The sequence below is a fragment of the Lacerta agilis genome, chromosome 9, assembly GCF_009819535.1.
Source record: "Lacerta agilis isolate rLacAgi1 chromosome 9, rLacAgi1.pri, whole genome shotgun sequence".
Taxonomy (NCBI): domain Eukaryota; kingdom Metazoa; phylum Chordata; class Lepidosauria; order Squamata; family Lacertidae; genus Lacerta; species Lacerta agilis.
Genome location: NC_046320.1, coordinates 68475424 through 68495586, shown reverse-complemented (window position 1 = coordinate 68495586; position 20163 = coordinate 68475424). Strand labels below are relative to the sequence as shown.

The window sequence follows — 20163 nt, the reverse complement described above, 5'->3', positions numbered from 1 at the left end:
GTCGGCCGATCGCGCCCGCCATCTTGGGTGGACATGCACAGTCGACCCAAGATGGCGGGCGCGATCGGCCGGCACCCTTTCCAACCGGAGCCGCGCCGCGCCACGTTTTAAAGTTGCAGCGGGCGAACAGCAGTGCTGCTGTTTGCCCGCTGCAGCTTTAAAATGCGGCGCGGTGCCATAGCTGTAAAGTCTTACCTTTTGGCTCCGGTCGGAAGGGGTGCCGTCCGATCGCGTCCGCCATCTTGGGTCGACTGCGCATGTCCAGACATGCGCAGTCGACCAAGATGGCGGATGCGATCGGCTGGCGCCCCTTCCGACTGGCGCCCCCGGACTATTTCCCCATAGGAATGCATTAATTGAATTTTAATGCGTTCCTATGGGAAACGGTGCCTCGCAAGACGAAATTTCTGCAAGACAAAAAGTCTTGCGGAACGAATTAATTTCGTCTTGCGAGGCACCACTGTAAATACGTATGATCGCATTGTGTCTTATAGCTGAGAAAAAACAAACAGAATGTGTTTATTTGGGTCATCTAGTCCAACCCCCCGCAATGCAGAATTTTTTACCCAACATTGTGACTCGAACCCACGACCCTGCAAAATGAAGAGTCTCATGCTCTACCAATCGAGCTATTGCAGCCAAAAGAAAGTCCAGGAGGTTTGCCTCTGTTCTCACCGACCTCAGTTTAAGCAGTTATCCTTTCATTTCACTTTTAATTTGTATACCTCCTTTCTATATTATTATACACAGGGCAGTTTGCAAGCTGAAGAAATAACAATGGACGGCAAAGATCACACAGTCTGATCCAGTACAAAAAGTCATAATAAAAACAAACAATTTAAATCAAACAAAGCAATATTCAATAATTGATTGGAATATAATAGTAAGTAGCAAATTTAAATATCAGCAAATAATAATTAAACTGTTTACACTTAATCATTACAATAAAGAATTACTAAACTATAATCAATAAAAATAATAGCAAGTCACCATCCATAAAATACCACCAAACGTACAAAACCACGTCAAAGGATTAATCTGAAAAACAAGGACACACAATAATTATAATTTTGTCTTTAAATATCCCTGAACGCCTCTTCTTTCTTCCCAGCTGCTTCTGCTGTTCTCAAAGTTGGTAGAGACCGTGACTCTTAATCCCCGAGTTGTGGGTTCGAGAACCAACGTTGGACAAAATAATAATAATCCTGCATTCCAAGGGGTTGGACTAGATGACCCCCATGGCCCCTCACAGCTCTGCAGTTGTAGGATTCTGTTCCTAAGGTTTACTAAGGCAGGTCAGGGCAAGTTGCCGTCTCGCCTGGGAAGAGTTAATGGAACTTGGCAGGCAAGCGCTTCCTGGTATCGGCCAATCGGAGGGAACAAAGGTTGGCAACAGGTGATGGGTTTGTTGACGGCAGGTATTAATTTTAGTTTTTTCTCCAGAAGTCCCTGCAGGCGAGGAAGCAGCTTAGAGCCCAGCGAGGGTGAGGATTCGGAGGGAGCATGGGAACAAGCCTCTCCTGGAGCGTAGAGGTAAATGACCTGAGGAATTCCTGGTTTTTAAAAAGGACTCCTTTTAAAAAAAGGAAAGAAAGAAAGAAAGAAACTTGCTTCGCTCTCACCTCCCTTTGCAGGGTAATCTGAAACTCTCCTCTTTTCAATAAGGCAGGACCTTCCCAGGCTGGGCAGATTGGGGGGGGGGGGTACAAACTGAAAAGCCAGCTCTGTCCTTGCTGGCTGAGGAAGGAGGCTTCAGACAGGTGGGTTTCTGTCCGCAGGTGCAGAGCAAACATTTGGGCCAGAATCTGTGACCCATGGCCTTCCTCCCCCCCCCCCCGGAATTGTGTGTTTTGTGGTTTGTTTTCAAGCCCCTCCATCGATAGGTTTGGAGCGCGGAGGGGGAAATCTCAGACCCCGTGGCCCTCGAGATATCTCCGTCTGGCCCCCCGGGACTCTCGCCAGGTCATACGCCCCCTCCTGAGCAGCAGCCCTTTTACCAGCTCTGCTTTGCACCCTCCTCGATTCATGGAATCGGAAGGGACCACGAGGGTCGTCTAGTGCAACCCCTTGCAATGCAGGAATCTTTTGTCCAACATGGGGTTCGAACCCACGACCCTGAAATTAAGAGTCTCAGGCTCTGCGGACTGAGTTATCCTTTTGCCTGTCTGGAATATGGCAATGCCTCTTGCTTGCTTGGATAGAGGGCAGAGGGGTGGGGTGGGTGAGTGGGGGTGTATAGCAACGAACCTACTGTACAGTGGCGAAATTAGCACCCGCTACTTGCCCGCATTCTCCTCTGGCCGTTCCCGCCGCTGGAATGTGGCCCCCATAAGGATGCTTAAAATGGAAAGTGGCCCTTGAGCTGGAAAAAGTGTTCCTGTCCCAGTTTTAGAGAACCAGGAACATGTTGCTTTGACATCTGTAAGCTTCTTCAAGCAGCCCTTTCGTGGGGGGAATACTTTTAAAAGCGTAATACTAAATACAAGCCGTCTCCAGGGCTGTGGCATGGGAGGGGAACCCTGCCCCGATCGGCTGCTTTTCCTGCAGAAAATCTCACTCGCCTCCTTTTTGCACCCGGAGGTGCTGTTTGCAGCAAATGTGTTTTGGGAGTTTGCAACTCCTCTTGGGTGAGTGGCTTTGCACAATGTCTCCATGCTCATCTGACACTCTTTTTTTTCATTCCTTTGCTCAGAGCAGATTGCAGGGTTGGACTTTGCCCGCTCGGCATCCAATAGGGCCGGGTTCGAGTTCTGGCAGGGATATGATCCAGCAGGTGATATAGCCACTGCCTTGCGAGTAGGGTTGCTGGGTTTGTTCTCCCGCAGTACTCCCAGGCCTTTGAAAACTGCATGGCAGGTTTTGACTGAGCGAGAAAAGTGGTTGTTGTCATTGTGTGCCTGTTGTCCTGCAGAACCTCTGCTTGTTGTGGAGCAGTTAAAAGCATGGGAGCTCTGCCTCCCCCAAGAAGCTGGCAACCCAACCCTCCCATTTGTGAGGATTGGGGTCTCTGAGAAGCAGGGGATCCCCCCACCCTAAACTTTGCACACGTGCTAGCACAAGCAAATTGTCGGGAGCTGCCCCTGGCACAGTTGTTGGGAAGATTCACACATACACACTTCACCAGTGTTAGTTCCAACGCTTGAAACTGCTGTCTTACGCTCCTTACTTCTTGGATGGGGGGGAGTTCTTTTTAGATTGTGGGATGTCTTTGGCTCAAGCTGCACATCTGTTAAGCTTGGGCCTGGGTTCCCTTGAAAGCTGCTGGAAAGATCTGTTTTGACTTCCGAAAGCAGCAGAATTTTAAAGGGACTCGGTGGGGCTCTGTGTTTGAGAAACTGCCTTCGAAAAGTGTTCAGAAACATTAACGAGTTGCGACTGAAACTGGCTGAAGAGAATGCAGCATAGCACCCATTTTTCAAAGGGTTATACTGGCTTCAGTTTTAGCTTTCAAGATTTGGTATTTAAATCCCAGTACAGCCTGGGACCAGTATACCTGTACAGGGAAGTTTTAAATGTTTGATGTTTTACTCTATTTGATGTTTTGATTTGTTGGAAGCCGCCCAGAGTGGCTGCGGTAACCCAGTCAGATCAAGCAAGGTTCAACTTATATCTTTACGTTGCTATTTTAGGAAACTGGCTTATTTTGATTTTTAAGGACCCTTAGACAGCCCTTTGCAGATCAATCTGCAGTTTTTGAGGAGGGGGAACGTGTTCGCAGTTCTGTATGGTTCCGTCGTGAGCATGGAACTGGGCTACACGAGAGGCATCGCTTGTTTGAAAGGGTGGGTGGTTCTGGGGGCTAAACTGCTTCTGTGGCTTTGGAGTGGAATAATTGGTCAGATTTGCTTATACCCCATAGAATACCTTTGCTTGAAAGGAGAGAGCGAGAGCTATTCCCAGGCGGAACGGTGCAACGAGATAAACAATTGCATCAGGAGCAATGATGGGTTGTGTACAAAACAGAGGAAAGGTATTTTTTGCTACTGGTTGCAGAACAGATGCTCCAGGGGCATGCAGAGCAACCTGGGTTCGACTTCAGTCACCAGACCCTCCCAGTGTCCCTGTTTCCCAGGGACAGTCTGGATTTACAGAGGCCGTCTCGGTTTCTCATTTGATTCTGTTTTCCTTTGGATGCTCCTATTTTCATCGGAGAAATGTCGGAGGGGATGCAGTCCTTGGTAGCTTCAGTTGGAAGGATTAGAGAATGGACCTCCGTGAGACCCCGGGGAATTGCTGCCAGTCAGAGTAGACAAGATTGGATCCAGTAGGGACTGGTGCCCACTGAAACTGGTGGGCAAGGAGACCCGCAGAAGTTGGAGGCAGAGCCACCCCTTCCCTGCCGTCACGCAGATGGGGGGCGGACTGAGGTTCGTGGGACAGGAAGCAGTTCAGCTTAATGGCCCACCCTCCATGGATAGGATTAGAATCAGGAGTGGGGAACCTTTATTTGTTTTATAAGAGAACAACAGAACATCAAAAAGAAAAACAAGACATACAGACAAAACACATACTGGTACATTTCACGAATCATTACATTGAAATTTTCCATTGTTTGGTGACTTCCCCCAAACCCCTCCTCTGAGCTTCATTGTGCATTTCTTTCCTGTAGCAGGTTCTTTTTCTAGACATTTAAATTGTAAATAATAATAAAACCAATACTTTGCAAAACATCAAACTATATAAGTCACCGATAACCTAACTGTACTTCCATAAGGGTATTCTATATGTTGCAACATTTCTTCAAATACTCTTCCAATCTTCTTCTACTTTCTCCTCTTTCTGGTCGCAGATCCTTCCAGTCATCTCGGCGAGTTCCATATATTCAAGCATTTTCATTTGCCGTTCATTTATCGCAGGAATATCTTGCGTTTTCCAGTACTTGGCTATTAATAATCTAGCTGCTGTTGTGGCATACAAAATGAATGTACCGTCTTTCCTTGGGATCTCATCTCCTACAATTCCAAGCAAAAAGTCTTCTGGCTTCTTAGTAAAAGTGTTTTTAAACACTTTTTTCAGTTCATTATAAATTTCCCCCCAGAAGTCTTGGGGCATGTCCACCACATGTGGAAAAAGGTGCCTTCTTTTTCTTTACATGTCCAACACTTTTTATCAGCTGCGTAATGCATTTTAGCTAATTTCACAGGTGTTAAATACCATCTATACATCATTTTTAGCACGTTCTCTTTCAAAACATTACACGCAGGAAATTTCATACCATTTTTCCACAGTCTTTCCCAGTCCTTCATCATAATATTGTGACCCACATCTTTTGCCCAATCAATCACAACTGACTTCACTTGCTCATCTTTCATGTGCCACTCCAGCAGCAAATTATACATTTTAGACAATTTTTTTTTGTTTTTGTATCAAGCAACTCTGTTTCCAATCGTGACTTTTCACATGAAAAGCCTACAAGGAGTGGGGAACCTTTAGACCTCCAGATGTTGAACTACAACTCCCATGCACCCTGGGAGCCTGGCTTGCTGGGGCTGAGATGGGCAGATAATCTGACTTGCCATAGTGGCAGTTTTCTGTGTTTCTAAATACACCATCGTTTTACCATCTCGGGGATGGCTCACAGCTCAGCAGCAGAGGCACACGCTCTCATAAAATCCCAGGTTCAAACCCAGGCCTCCCCAGATGAGCAAAAAAAAAAAAAAAAGATCTCAAGAAGCAGGATATTTGCAAGAGACTTTGGCTGGCGAGATTTCTCGCAGCGCTGGGCTGGAACTGTCAAGCTTTTAAGGCAGCTTTGCATTTATGCAAACAGATGTGTGCGGCAACGATATTCAAGAGCAGTGTTTTTCAACCACTGTTCCGTGGCACACTAGTGTGCCGCGAGATGTTGCCTGGTGTGCCGTGGGAAAAATTGAAAAATTACTTTATATATAGTCAATATAGGCACAGAGTTAAATTTTTTAACATTTTCTAATGGTGGTGTGCCTCGTGATTTTTTTCATGAAACAAGTGTGCCTTTGCCCAAAAAAGGTTGAAAAACACTGTTCAAGAGATTGTGCCGTACTCCTTGGCAACCCAAGGGGTAGTCCAAATGTTTGCAAAATTCTGCCAGAAGCCTGATTTGCATGGTAAAATGAGGACATGAATCCCGACTTGCTCAGTTTGCATAACGGGTTCAGGTTGCAGGCTGTGATTTTAATAATAATAATAATAATAATAATAATAATAATAATAATAATAATAGCTTTGTCTATTTATCTTTCTTTTACACCCTGAGAATGCAGAAATCTCTGAACATGATAACCAGGAGTGAGGGGAGGCATCCCTGCAAAAAGTTGCCCATGCTTTTTGTTGTTGGCATCCATCTGTCTTGAGAGACAATGGAGTGTGCCTCAAGGGGTGAAGCCAAACCAGAGAAGCTTTTGGGGTTGATGGGAATTATAGTCCAAAAGAAGCTGGAGGGCACCAGCTGAGCGAAAGCTGCCTTCAAAATCACGGCTTTCAAACTGGTTTCAAGGCCTAACACTTGCAGTTTCTGGCTGAATCCCCACCAATGAATAACTAGTGTTTTTGGACCCTCCCACGCCGAATTTCTTTTGCCAGTAGCATACCAGGAGCAACGCTGCGCTTCAGCTTCTTTATGCCAAGTTAATAACAAATCCGTAATGCGTTTGCAGTCCAGGGTCGCTGGGGCTACTGTGGGGAGATTTGACCTTCTTACAGTGGGTATGATTTGCAAATAAACTGCTCCCTGCTGCAAGACCCTGGGCGTTCGGGTGTGGGCATTCCCCTCGCCCTTTGTGTTTTAAGCAGGTGCAATCAGATTGTGTTCCAAAGAGCTATTTGTGTGCTTATATATTTTGGCCGTCCCCCAGAAGCGCAAGGGTGGAGCAAAAGCTCGACAAGGAAATTGGCGTTTGCCGTGGAGGCAGGTATGTGTGACAAATGAAAGTGGAACGGGAGCCAGGCTCACCCACCAGGTACCGAAATAAATAAATAAAAATACGAATCCGTCTTTTGTGGAACACTCTGTATTCCTTCTCTGTTTACAGCCCTTCTGGAGGGAAAGATACGCTTGGAAAGGCATGAGCAACATCAGCTGAAATATTGGAATCCAGCCAGTTGAATACAATTCCCACCCAGGAAGGACTTTGCTGTCCTGCACAGTTTCCTGACGCTTCCTGGGACTAGCAAAACCGGAGTACATTTTACAAACTAGTTATAAGGCCTACCACAGAATGTTCCACCTGACCACTCAATATTCTTTGGTTACTGAGCATGTTAAGACTACCCTGGACTTTTTGGGAGTATGTGTGCGAATTACCCTCTTAAATTCTTTTTCAATTGCACTTAGCAAACTTGGGTATTCCCCTGAGTATATTAATAATTTCCTTTCATTTCTGACTAACCCTGTTCGGTCTTCACATCCGCTGACCCTTCAGGGCCTGAGTTTGAAGGATTCACTGCAGTTTATGATATTGGCCATTTTTGTTTTCAATGTTCAAATTCGGTTTGTGGCTCCTTGAAGCTGCCAGCACGAGACAGCAGCCACACCCCAGGAAAGGGCTTCAACTAGTCAGCTAAACCAAGTGAGGGTAGGCGATGGGTCTCAAACCCTTGGTGAGTTGGGGACTTCTCTTGCAAGCAAAGACAGGCTCTGGCGAATTGAGCGGATGAGACCAATAGTGGGCCCAACGGTCGCAAAGATGGTTTCTGGACGTGAAGTAGAGGGGGCAGAGGAGGCTTGTGAGCCTGGGGAGGGAGCCCATCTAGGGGAAGGAAAACTCTGGTCCTAAACCTCCTCTCCCTTGCGGGATATCTTGGGGAGCAGAAAAGGCTCAGGAGTAAACCCTACCCAAATCTGGAGCGGAGTCCTTAAGGCGGTTGGGTGGCACCTTGTACGCCTCCTTTCAGCAACTCCTACAGCTAAGTTGGTGCCAAACATCTTGCTCTGTGTGTTGTAGTGGTTAAGAGCGGTGGACTTGTAATCTGGGGAACCGGGTTCGCGTCTCCGCTCCTCCACATGCAGCTGCTGGGTGACCTTGGGCTAGTCACACTTCTCTGAAGTCTCTCAGCCCCACTCACCTCACAGACTGTTTGTTGTCGGGGAGGAAGGGAAAGGAGAATGTTAGCCGTTTTGAGGCTCCTTCGGGTAGTGATAAAGCGGGATATCAAATCCAAACTCCTCCTCCTCCTCTTCTTCTTCTTCTTCTCTGCTTTCCTTTGGACCCCATCAGCGAGGCCGGGGGGGGGTGTCTTGTCATCTGGGCAGACCAGGACCTCCGGACACACTCCCCAGGCTTGCGCCCACAGGGAGGTCACTTCGGTGTTCCTAACGCAGCGGTTTGACTTCACCCCCAGAGGCGCACTCCATTGTCTCTTGACAATATACAGTGGAACCTTGGTTTTCAAACTTAATCCATTCCGGAAGTCTGTTTGACTCCCAGAACCTTTCAGAAACCGAGGCGCGGCTTCCAATCGGCTGCAGGAGCTTCCTGCACTCAATCGGAAGCCGCACCAGACATTTCTGCTTCCAAAAAACGTTCAAAAACCGGAACGCTTACTTCCAGGTTTTCAGCGTTCGGGAGCCAGTTTGTTCGTCAACTAAGCCATTCGAGAACCAAGGTATGGCTGCAGTTTTAAACTGTTTTTAATATTGTCTTGTAATGCTGTAACCGCTCTGGGACCTTACGATGAAGGTCAAGTAATAATGATGATGATGATACAGTGGATGCTCGTGTTGCGAACGTGATCCGTGCGGGAGGCACATTTGCAACCTGCAGCGCCGCGTCTGTGCACGCACAGGTCGCGATTCGGTGCTTCTGTGCATGCGCAAAGCACCGAAACCCGGAAGTAACCTGTTCCGGTACTTCCGGGTTCGGCGCGGTGCGCAACCCGAAATCGCACAACCTGAAGCGTCTGTAACCCGAGTTATGACTGTAATACTAAATAATGCCTGATGGATGGACCTTGGGACTTTCTTGTTTGTGTGTGATGCGTCTTCGTCGTTCATCCCCTCGCTCATTGCAGCGCCAGTCCCGTTTCCATCTCGCCTGTCCTTTGCCTTGTGATTACTTATGCAAATGGGCGACGCAGCCCCCATAATGGGCATGTTGTCTTCCAGAACAGAAAAGCCTACAATTATCTTATTATTGGGATGAAAGGGAGAAAAAGAAGCCTGTGCGTTGTGTTTACAACTGTTTGTTTGTTTGCGTTTCCCCACGCCCGTAGGAGACGGAGGCCTCGTTTGCCACTTTGCCTCAGCTGCGGCCTTTCCAAAATGGATTTTGCGTTGTTGTTTTTTAAAAAATACATTTTTATTGAGTTTTACATTGCTGATTTAAATTCAAACATCAAACATCAAAATCATCCCTGAATCCTTCGACTCCCCTCCGCCCTTCCATGGTTACCATTATCAATCTTTCCCCCCCAACTGCTTCTCTTATTTTCTCAATTTTTTAAAATAATAATCCATTTTTACCATAGTTTTTCGCGCGTTGCAAGCATTGTTCAAATCCTGCCAAAGTTTTTAGTTGTTTACAATGTTCTCTTAAATACATTATATTTCACCCCCATTCCTTCTTAAAGTTCTTCTCTTCCTGCTTTCTGATTTTGCTGTTTCAGCATAGTCTTCATCAGCCATTCATCTCTGGGCCAGTAGTATCCGGGCTGCTGTCGTCCTGTACATAAATAGTCGTTTCTGCTCCTTGGATTTTGCATTTTATATGGGGGACGGGGACGCCGCTGAGATCCGCTTGAAATCTGGGCTTTCAGACGCAGCACTTCTCCTCCGTGACAGTAAACTATATCAGTTAACATGATTTCACCACTGTGGAACGCAAGGTGAATAGCATGGTTTCTGGCGGAAGCGTAACTGCAGCACAACGGAAACAGTGGTGCGTGTGATGAATGCAGCAGGGCAGCATGTGAAACAATATCTTCTTTACACGCCTGTCTTCATGGCTACAGACTTATCCGCTCTTTGACCCTTCGGTGCCTGAGAACGGATGCTTCCCCCATAATGTCCACATTCCCAACATCCGCGCTTCCAATGGCCATGAATGAAGGGTAAACAAGAACACCCTGGGCTCCTTTGCTGTTGGTAACTACAGGTTTCTCCCCTAGAATAGCACTGATTAAGTCCTCCTGTTGTGTTTTGGGACTGGAAAGATGCCCGGGGATTTCTCACGCAGCTGCTGGCTAGCACAACATTAATGATTAACCTACCAGGCCCAAAATGGGCTTATTTCATGTTCTTATCTAAATGGAATTCTATTTTCAAATAGTTGGCAGGTTTAGCCAACTGAAGGTTGGCTCGCATGACCCTCTCCCCCGCCCCTTCCATGAGATTTCATTAAAGCTTTTTCATAATGCAATACAATAAAAAAACCAGACTAATCTAAATGAAAACAAAAACAGAAAGAGATAATAAATAATAATAATAATGCAGAGTCCTCTCTCAAGGGTAGATTTGAACCCTTGCTTCACACAGAAAGGGGTGGACCCTACCAGCTCTCACCCAGCAGCTTCTCATTCTTATTTTATTCTTATTTTTATTAAATTTATATACCGCCCTTGATCTGAAGATCTCACAATACACGATAAAATCACAGCAGCCCCCCCCCCCGCCCTGAGAGACCGCCCCCTTCCCTGCCTCGCACAGGGGGCCTTCTTGGTAGTGGCACCTGCCCTGTGAAACGCCCTCCCACCAGATGTCAAAGAGAAAAACAACTACCAGACTTTTAGAAGACATCTGAAGGCAGCCCTGTTTAGGGAAGCTTTTAATGTTTAATAGACTATTGTATTTTAACATTCTGTTGGAAGCCGCCCAGAGTGGCTGGGGAAACCCAGCCAGATGGGCGGGGTATAACTAAGATGGGCATGACTAAGCCGCTTCTGGCAAACCAGAGCAGTGCACGGAAACGCCGTTTACCTTCCCGCCGGAGCGGGACATATTTATCTACTTGCACTTTTGACGTGCTTTCGAACTAATGTAAAAATCTGCACACAAAGCTTAAAAAATATGCATTGAGCAGTTGCCCTTTTTTGTAATAATTTGCCCTGCATAGTTCAGTAATTTATTTTGCCAATCTTCTTCTTTATATTCTTTGGCCGAGGCTGCTTCCTTCCATAGGGGCTGGCTGGACTTGGCCTGGCATCCAGTCTCACATATCGGAACAGAGTCTTTTGTTCAAACAACCCGTCAAGTCCTGTACATCTCAATATCATAACTTCTTCTTCTTTTAACAACAATCATTTTCCACATTTTCTTCAAATCCTTATTATGTCTTTTCCCAGGCCTTTTTGATATCTTTGTTTGAGACCCTGTCCTGCCATGCGATGCGGTGTCCCAAAATCTTCCTGATGCAGAAGTGTTCAGCAAACTTCTTCAGCAGGGGGCCGGTCCACTGTCCCTCAGACCTTTTGAGGGGACGGACTAAATTTTTTTTTGGGGGGGGGGAATGAACGAATTCCCATGCCCCACAAATAACCCAGAGGTGCATTTTAAATAAAAGCACACATTCTGCTCATGTCAAAACACCAGGCAGGCCCCACAAATAACCCAGAGATGCATTTTAAATAAAAGGACACATTCTACTCATGTAAAAACATGCTGATTCCCGGACCGTCCGCTGACCGGATTTAGAAGGCGATTGCGCCGGATCCGGCCCCCGGGCCTTAGTTTCCCTACCCATGGTTTATGGAAACAAGGGAGTGGTGCTCCGCCCCAGAAAGTTTGGGGGAAACTGCCCTATAAAGAAATACACCCCAATCGAGGGGAAGTTGCAAGGATGTGCTTGCTGAAGGTTGTGACCTGGGACAGAAATGAGAGTTGAAACCAGATGGAGAAGGGAGGCCAAAAGGGAGTCCCTTCGTTCCATGGCACGTGGCCAGGCCTCTCACCCCACCCTGAGGGTTCAGTCTTAGCTTGAGAATTTCTTGTGGGGCAAGGACAACCCTTTTATTACAGCATTAACCAGTTCGATGAGTGTACGTAGACCTCTTCCTCCCCTCCTTTTTTTCTTTTTTGAAAAAGAGGATTTGCAAAGGACGTCTCCGTTTACCACAGTCCAACCCAAACAAAGAGATTCTTCTCAGCCTCGCTTGAACATGGGGAGAAAAGGGGAATTAGGCTAGACAAAGACCTCGGATTCAGCTCCCCGGAAATAGAAAACTCGATCAGCGTTGATGATGGAGAAGTTCTCTTTTGTCTCCTCTTTTGTAGTTGCACGAAATCTCCCTAATGGATGCTTTCAGCTGAGGAAACCAAAAACCCTTTTTGGAGCCGTGAGGGAGGGGCTGGTTAAATATTGACTGTTGGCTTAGTCAAGTTTTGTAGACTAAATCCTGCTCATGTTCAGCCAAACATAACAAACACATACCAGAATGGGGCAGTAATAAAGATGGGAAAGTTCTGTCTCTCTTGCACACGTGATGCAGAAGCAGGGCTTCCAATCTCTGCCCCGCCGGGAGCCGCTTGGAAAAGTTGCTTGAATTGGCGTTGCTGTGACAGTGAAACGTTATCTTTTAACTCAGCCTTTAGTATTGTGCTGCAGGATCCAAATAATCTTCACGGTTCCTTTAAGAATTTTTTTTCTTTTTTAAAAAAAACAAGCAAGGTGCTAGTCCTCATGACGCAAGGGAAGAATTACAAAGCACATATGATGGCTGTGCTGTTCTCCAAAGGTCAGGGTGGGTCTTCCAGTAGTAAGAAAATAGTGGTGCCAGCGCTAGGAGTGAATTGGGGACCTCCTAGTTTTGTTGCCAGATCCTGAAGTTGAGGCTCCAGTACTTTGGCCACCTCATGAGAAGAGAAGACTCCCTAGAAAAGACCCTGATGTTGGGAAAGATGGAGGGCACAAGGAGAAGGGGGTGACAGAGGATGAGATGGTTGGACAGTGTTATCAAAGCTACGAACATGAGTTTGGCCAAACTGTGAGAGGCAGTGAAGGATAGGCGTGCCTGGCGTGCTCTGGTCCATGGGGTCACGAAGAGTCGGACAAGTTTTGTTGCAATAGTGAGAATGGAATTTTCTGCTTGTGAATTTTTAAGTTCATTAGCACAGAATTTCCCATGATAGTAATGTCAAGGGGGGGGGGATAGGGATGAGGGAGAAAATTTGTTTTGTTGAATTTTAATGAAAACCTAGCTAATTTGAGCTTCCCATACCAATGCATGAACCTATTCTTCAAAATTTGCACGCCTCTGAATTTCACAATGCAGTTCTCCAAGCACTGTGTACAGAAATGCGTATATAAGGATAAAGTGTGCATTAAAATGCAGGTATTAGTGGAAAAAATAACATACAGAAATGCATTATAATGGGGCATTTTTGCAGAAATATGTATCTGAATTATTATCTGAATACTTGCTTATTAGGAGAATGCAGAGATTTGCTTATTAGGAGAAATTTGCACTAAATGCACTAGATGCATTTTCATGAGGAAAGAATTCGCGATTCGCGATTTGCTGAGGAAATACGGAGACCTGAATTCAAGATTGGAAAAATGGGAAATGGGGAGAAGCCGAAACTGATATATTTGCCTGTTCCCTAGAAAGAAATGGGAGCCTTCTCCCCTGCCCTGTCTCATTCTTTAGGTGAATCCCCTTCTTTTAAACCACCCATAATTGGTTTGCCCCCCTTTGCCCGTCTCTTTCAGAAGTATGGTTTTATCATAAGTAGAATCTGACAATCCAACTCCCAGTGCCTGGGGACATGCCAGACTATTGTTAGCTAATGAAACAGACTTTGTCCAGCAGCCTCAGTGGGTGCCAGGCATTTTATTTTCCTTTACGGGTTCTGAAAAAGTTTGCCTCCTTAGCCAAGCTGCATGGAGGATGACAGGACGACATCAGGAGAGTTGCCGTATTTCCAAAACCTATACGACCGACATGGGCTGCCATGCATCCAGCGGTTTCTGCCCGGGCGCTGTTCACGAGGGCTGAATACCAGCTGTGTCCGAGAAATTCCAGACAACCCTAGATTCTATATTTAGGTTTTATTTTGGAGGGCAAGCAAGGACTGGCGCTCTTTGATACAGGAAAACAAGCCAGAGAAATGGCTCCGTCCATGACTATTAGCCATGGTGATATGGGATGCGGGGATTCTTTGGCTGGAGACTCCCGCGCACAGGACAAGGTCAACTGCACGCGGGATACCAGTTGCTGGGGGATCTGGTGGCCAGCGCCTCACGTGCACCTTTGCACGGAGCACCGGCCAAGCCTGCGGACGGGACGGCCGGTAATTCCGGAGCCCAGCTCACACCGTGCCGTGAAGTAGATTGTCCGCCGACTTGAATCTGAAGGATGAGTGAGTTGAATGAATGAATGCCTCGTAGATGGATTTGCAGGCGTCTGCGACCTCCTAAGTTGTTCCGGAAAGTAAAGCACCAAAGTAAAGGGTGGCCAAAACTGCGGCCAAATAAAACACTGGTAAACGCTAAAATTTAAACTAAAATGAAATAAAGACAACGACCATGGTCTCTTTTAAGACGGCTTTGGCTGACCCGCGTGGGCTGTTTCTTCTCTCTGTACCTTGCCACGCAACTTTCTCTCTGGGCTTGTCCGTTCTACCGTCTTCCACGCTAGCTAGCTATCTCTCTTAACTCCTATCTTATCCGATCTGATCTCGCGTTCTACACCCCCAGCACGGGGAGCCGCAGCCTTTTATTGACAAGAACAAACAACGTCATGATCAATGTTTTTACCAATCAGAACACTGTTGCTGCCCTTGAAAAGGGCGGGAAGCAGATTAACTGACCACCAAACAATTTGAACTTGGAGCCAAAAAGTCCCGGCGGAGGGATCTCAGCGGCAAGTCGCCTGCTGGATCCTCCTTTCACTTTCACTTTCTTGCGGAGGGATACATTAAATAGTGCATAAATAATAACAAGCAAACATAAACGACCGCAGGTGCAGGTGCACCCACGAAGTGTATTCCCACAATGGGACCACTGCATTCTACCATATTCATAGGTCAGCTGGAGTTTCATAGAATCACAGAGTTGGAAAGGGACCCCAAGAGTCATCTAGTCCAACCCCCCTGCAATGCAGGAATTTCAGCTAAAGCATCCATGGCAGATGGTTTCTGTTGAGCAAGTGAGGCAGCCAAGTTTGCTGATGATACCCAATTGTTTGGGGTGGCTAGAAGGAAAAGGATCTCTCCAAACTGGTTACAGGTAGGTAGCCGTGTTGGTCTGCCATAGTCAAAACAAAATAAAAAAAAGAAAATCCTTCCAGTAGCACCATAGAGACCAACTAAGTTTGTTCTTGGTATGAGCTTTCGTGTGCATGCACACTTCACCAGATACACTGAAACCGAAGTCACCAGACCCTTATATATAGAGAGAGGGTGTATATAAGGGTGTACATCTAACATTGTGTATGCCAACAAATGCCAACAGTGCCCTTCAGCTCTCTATATTGGACAAACAGGCCAAACCCTACGCCAAAGGATAAATGGACATAAATCTGATATCAGGAATCACAAGACGGAGAAACCAGTAGGAGAACACTTCAATCTCCCAGGACATTCTATACACGTGCGGTGTGGCAACCTTTAAGGCTGCAGCGCGTGAATAGCAGCACAGACGCTGTGCTGCTTTTTGCGCGTTACAGCCTTTTAAAAGTTGCCGCACCGACGGTGTCGATCGCGGGGGTGGGGCCTGCCCCCAGAGTGTCACCCTCCCCAGGGCGGTACCCGGGGCGGACCGCCCCCACCCACCCTGCCCCCTTGCTCCGCCCCTGGTTCCGGGAGTCTGTTCGACTCCCGAAACCGTTTGAAAACCAAGGCGCGACTTCCAATTGGCTGCAGGAGCTTCCTGCACTCAATCGGAAGCCGCGTCAGACGTTCAGCTTCCGAAAACCGTCCGCAAACCGGAACACTCACTTCCGGGCTTACGGCGTTAGGGAGCCAATTTGTTCGGGAGCCAAGCCGTTCGAGAACCAAGGTACCACTGTATTTTACACGAAACAGCGAAACATAAATACGAACCCTCTTGGACCCTGAGATCAGTATCGGAGCCCTTCTCTGTGTGCCCCCTCTGAGGGCGTTCTGGGGGCTGGCGATTGAAACCGCAGGGCCTTTTCTGTAACCGAAGGCTGCTTGAATTGGAACAGAGCAGCATATTGATTCCCAAAAAACATAACTCAGGATCTGTTGTGGCGGAGGAAGGAGAACAGCTTCTGCAGGTTGTCCTTTTTTCTTTATTACAAGGGCTGAACAAACCATGCACCGGCCATCAACGGGCAGTGAACAGATTTATAGCTGGTCTTTGCTACGTTGGGAGCTCTGCTGTGCCGCCAGGCAGGGAAGGCAAAATTTAAGGCGCGCTCTGGCCTTGATCCGAGAAAGTCCTTGGCTGAGTTGTCACTCCCATGCTTTATGGTCTCTTCTCTTGCAGGTGCAAGAAGCGCATTATGGGTCTGTTAGGACCATATTTTTCAAAGTCTGTGAGTCCAGTGGTTCAAAACTGACCATAAGGGAATCTTCATGTACGGTGCTAAGTTCTCTCTTTTGGGGGGGGGGAGTGTTGACAATCAGGCATGTCCTGATTATTATAAGGGTGACAAAAATGAAACTGCTTAGATCGGGGCTGTCCAACAGGTCGATCGCGATCTGCTGGTAGATCCCAGGATGTCCCCAGTTGATCCTGGTTGATCGCAGGAACCTCCCCCCCCAAAAGAAACTCAACAAGTTTGTCTCATCCTCCCTAGGAAAAGTTCAACAACTTTGTCTCATCCTCCCCCCCAAAAGCTCAATAACTCTGGTCAATCCAATGGGAAGATCACTGCCAGTTTTCTTTATATTGGGAGTAGATCGCAGTCTCTTAGAAGTTGGATGTGCCTGGCTTAGATTAATCGATAAAAGCATTTTCAATGACTAAAAGGGTGCATTTTTAAAAAAGAAAGAAAGAAAGAAAGAAAGAAAGAAAGAAAGAAAGAAAACACAGCACCCGCCTTTAAGCCTGTTTTGAATTGTTTAATTGGGCACTTTTTGACAATGTCTGCGTTTGCCGTTTGGCACCGAGATGAAGCCACTGCCCATGAAGGTGCTAGCAGTTTATGCCACTGGAGTTTCACCGTGGGGTGGTGAAAATGGGTGCAGTTTGGTAATTCTATGGAGGGGGTGTCATTTTGTCCTTGCACCATGAGTGCTGCACTCTACGTGGGGCTACCTTTGAAGGTGACCTGGAAACTGCAATTAATCCAGAATGCGGCAGCTAGACTGGTGACTGGGAGCGGCCGCCAGGACCATATAACACTGTTCCTGAGAGATCTACATTGGCTCCCAGTACGTTTCCGAGCACAATTCAAAGTGTTGGTGCTGACCTTTAAAGCCCTAAACGGCCTCGGTCCAGTATACCTGAAGGAGCGTCTCCACCCCCATCATTCAGCCTGGACACTGAGATCCAGCGCCGAGGGCCTTCTGGCAGTTCCCTCACTGCAAGAAGCAAAACTACAGGGAACCAGGCACAGGGCCTTCTCGGTAGTGGCGCCCGCCCTGTGGAACGCCCTCCCATCAGATGTCAAAGAGATAAGCAACTACTTGACATTCAGAAAATACCTGAAGGCAGCCCTGTTTAGGGAAGTTTTTAATCTGTGATATTTTAATGTATTTTAATATTTGTTGGAAGCCGCCCAGCCAGATGGGTGGGGTACAAATAATAAAATTATTATTATTATTATTACTACTACTACTGGTGGGTGAATTCCCAGGCTCGTCTTAGACGGTAATTGCCAGTCCCAAACGAAAGTGTGGCATGCTCACAGAGATCGTCTCTCCTCCCACCCCCCCCAAATTCCCAATAGATTCCTAACTGTTGACCGACCTCCAGCTGCTTAACTGGGAGATGGTGGCTACTGCTCAGTGACTGAAGAAGGTCTTTCTCAACTCTCCTCTTTTCTTCCTTTCTCCCACCTCCCACCATCCTTGGTGCCTGGAATTCTATTTATAGTTACATTTCAGGAGCCCTTGGAAATGTAATTTCCCCAAGGCAATGGTAGCCATACTGATACCAGGTACCTCCCAGGGCTCCCGGCACTTAGAACTTTGACAACAGACAAGTCAGTGGGTGGGTGGGAATAAGGAGGAGTTCTTCTGCGGCTCAGATTCAATCCAAGTCGGGGCATAACTCAGGATTCTTAATGCTCACCTTGTATTGAATGTAGCATTATGAATAAGTGAGATTTGTATTCGGAGCCAATGAATTATGGACTTCAGTGAACCAGTCATTTATGACTGTGGAAGGGAAGAGACAAATCCTGTGTTCAGGTGGTGAAGGGTTACCCGGGGCAAGTGCCATGTTTTTTGCTCGTATGCAAAATCTGAAGTGGCTTTTGTGGTTCCTGTTTCTGCAGAGGCGCTTCTAGGGTGACGCTTCTGAGGCGAACACATTGTCAGGATAAGAGGGGCAGAATGAAAATTGTATTGTTTTCAAGACTTTCCAGATGAGGGGCCTTGTTTTAATCTGTTTTATCTTCTTCCATTCCATTTTTTTTAGCACCTATAACCAGGCCCATGAATGAGCGGGGATCGTTTGGGAACCTAGGAGGTGCTGTGTCGCAGCCGGAGATTTAGACCTGAGCCGGCTCATTCAAGTAAATAAAATCACTGTTCTGTCTTGTGCGAGGGAGGGATAAGGACACGATGACCTCGAGGCCAACCCACGAGAGCACCGCATCCTAAGCTAATTCCTTTTCTTCCTCACCCGCCCCCACAGTCAACCCAATTTGTCTCTTTTGCTGACTGACATTCCCCTGGTCGGAATCCGCACCCCCCGTGGTTGGTGAGTGAGTTTGCATGGGGGTTATAATAGCAATCTCTCCCTGCTAGGTGAGGAGACTTGTCATTCCGCTGTGGACATTGGTTCTTTTAAATGTGCCACAACTTGGCAAAAGAGGATGGGCTCAGGTATGTGGGAATAAGGCATCTTGAATTTTTCAACTTTCAAATTCCCAAAACTAGGGATGCTTAAAAATATATATATATTAACACGACTTGGGAATTCGAAAGATATTTCGGTTAAATTAACACAATTTAGTTTTGTTTGGCAAGTAAAATGTGCATAAAATTGCATAGGAATCATTAAAAATGATTGCCAAGCACTTGCAGTTATTTGTTGTTGTTATTTATTTAGCATTACGTGGTGTTTTCAGAAGGTGAAAGTCTTTGGTTTTCCCAAAGCCGTATATGTGCTTCTTCATCAAGCGCAGACTTGCCGAGCTAAATGTTGTCCTGTCACAAAATAACTGCAGTTTTAGAGACACCCCCCCCCCCCAATTGAAGAAATTAGCAAAAATTAAGTTTCACCCCCTAAAATGACATGCCCTGGTTTGGAAAGGTGCCTGAGTTGGTCACATGGAACCTGTGGCTACATGCTACCTTGAAGAAATGTCTTACACACACACACACACACACACACACACACACACACACAAACACTCTGTCCCCCCCCCCCATGTATATGCATACAGCTGTATGGTTAAACCTTCGACTTCCCCAGTTTTCAAATGGCAGCTGTGAGGAGCTGCAGGCTATCACATTTGTGGATCTGGATCTCGACCTGTTTGGTGAAACATGTCTCTCCTCTCGCTCCTCCAGTTTTATCACCTGCTTGTAGGCACCTGTTTAGCTACTGTGAGAAGGGGATGAGAGACCAGACAGGTCTATGGCCTCATCCAGCAGCCAAGGCTCTCTTTAGGTTATGATGCCATTACTACTAGCCTCCCTGATATTTAGCACCTGATATTAGAATGGCATTCATAGGATCATATAATCAGCGAGTTGGAAAGGGACCCCAAGGGTCCTCTAGTCCAGCGTTTCCCAAACTCGGGTCTCCAGCTGTTTTTGGACTACAACTCCCATCATCCCTAGCTTAGTAGTCAGGGAAGGTGGAAATTGTAGTCCAAAGCAGCTGGAGACCCGAGTTTGGGAAACACTGATCTGGTCCAACCCCTTGCAAGTGCAGGAATCTCAACCAAAGCATCCAAGACAGATGGCCACCCAACCTCCAATGAGGACGAAGCCATGTTCTGCCCCCAGTGTTGGAGGCGCCATCCTCCAGGTACCAGTTTCTGGGAATCGCGGGGTTGGTGGTGGAGGGTGATGTTGCGCTCAGCATCTGTGTGTGGGCATCCTATGGGCGTCCTTTTCGGATGCCGCGAGAACAGCGCGCTGTACTAGATGGGCCCCCTTGGCCTGAT

The 20163-nt window shown here is 46.9% G+C and overlaps 1 protein-coding gene across 2 annotated transcripts in view; it reads left to right on the top strand.

Moving 5' to 3' along the window:
* Window positions 1-1711: 1711 nt before the first annotated feature.
* The window catches only part of LOC117053337 (leucine zipper putative tumor suppressor 3-like), a 31985-nt gene continuing 13533 nt past the window's right edge, over window positions 1712-20163 (top strand). The window contains exons 1-2 of one of the 2 annotated variants that reach the window (XM_033161006.1): window positions 1712-1760; window positions 18462-18558. The gene's annotated coding sequence lies outside the window, so the exon portion shown is untranslated. Of the gene's footprint in view, window positions 1761-6919; window positions 6939-18461; window positions 18559-20163 lie in introns of those variants that run through there. The other variant, XM_033161007.1, reaches the window with a different exon arrangement.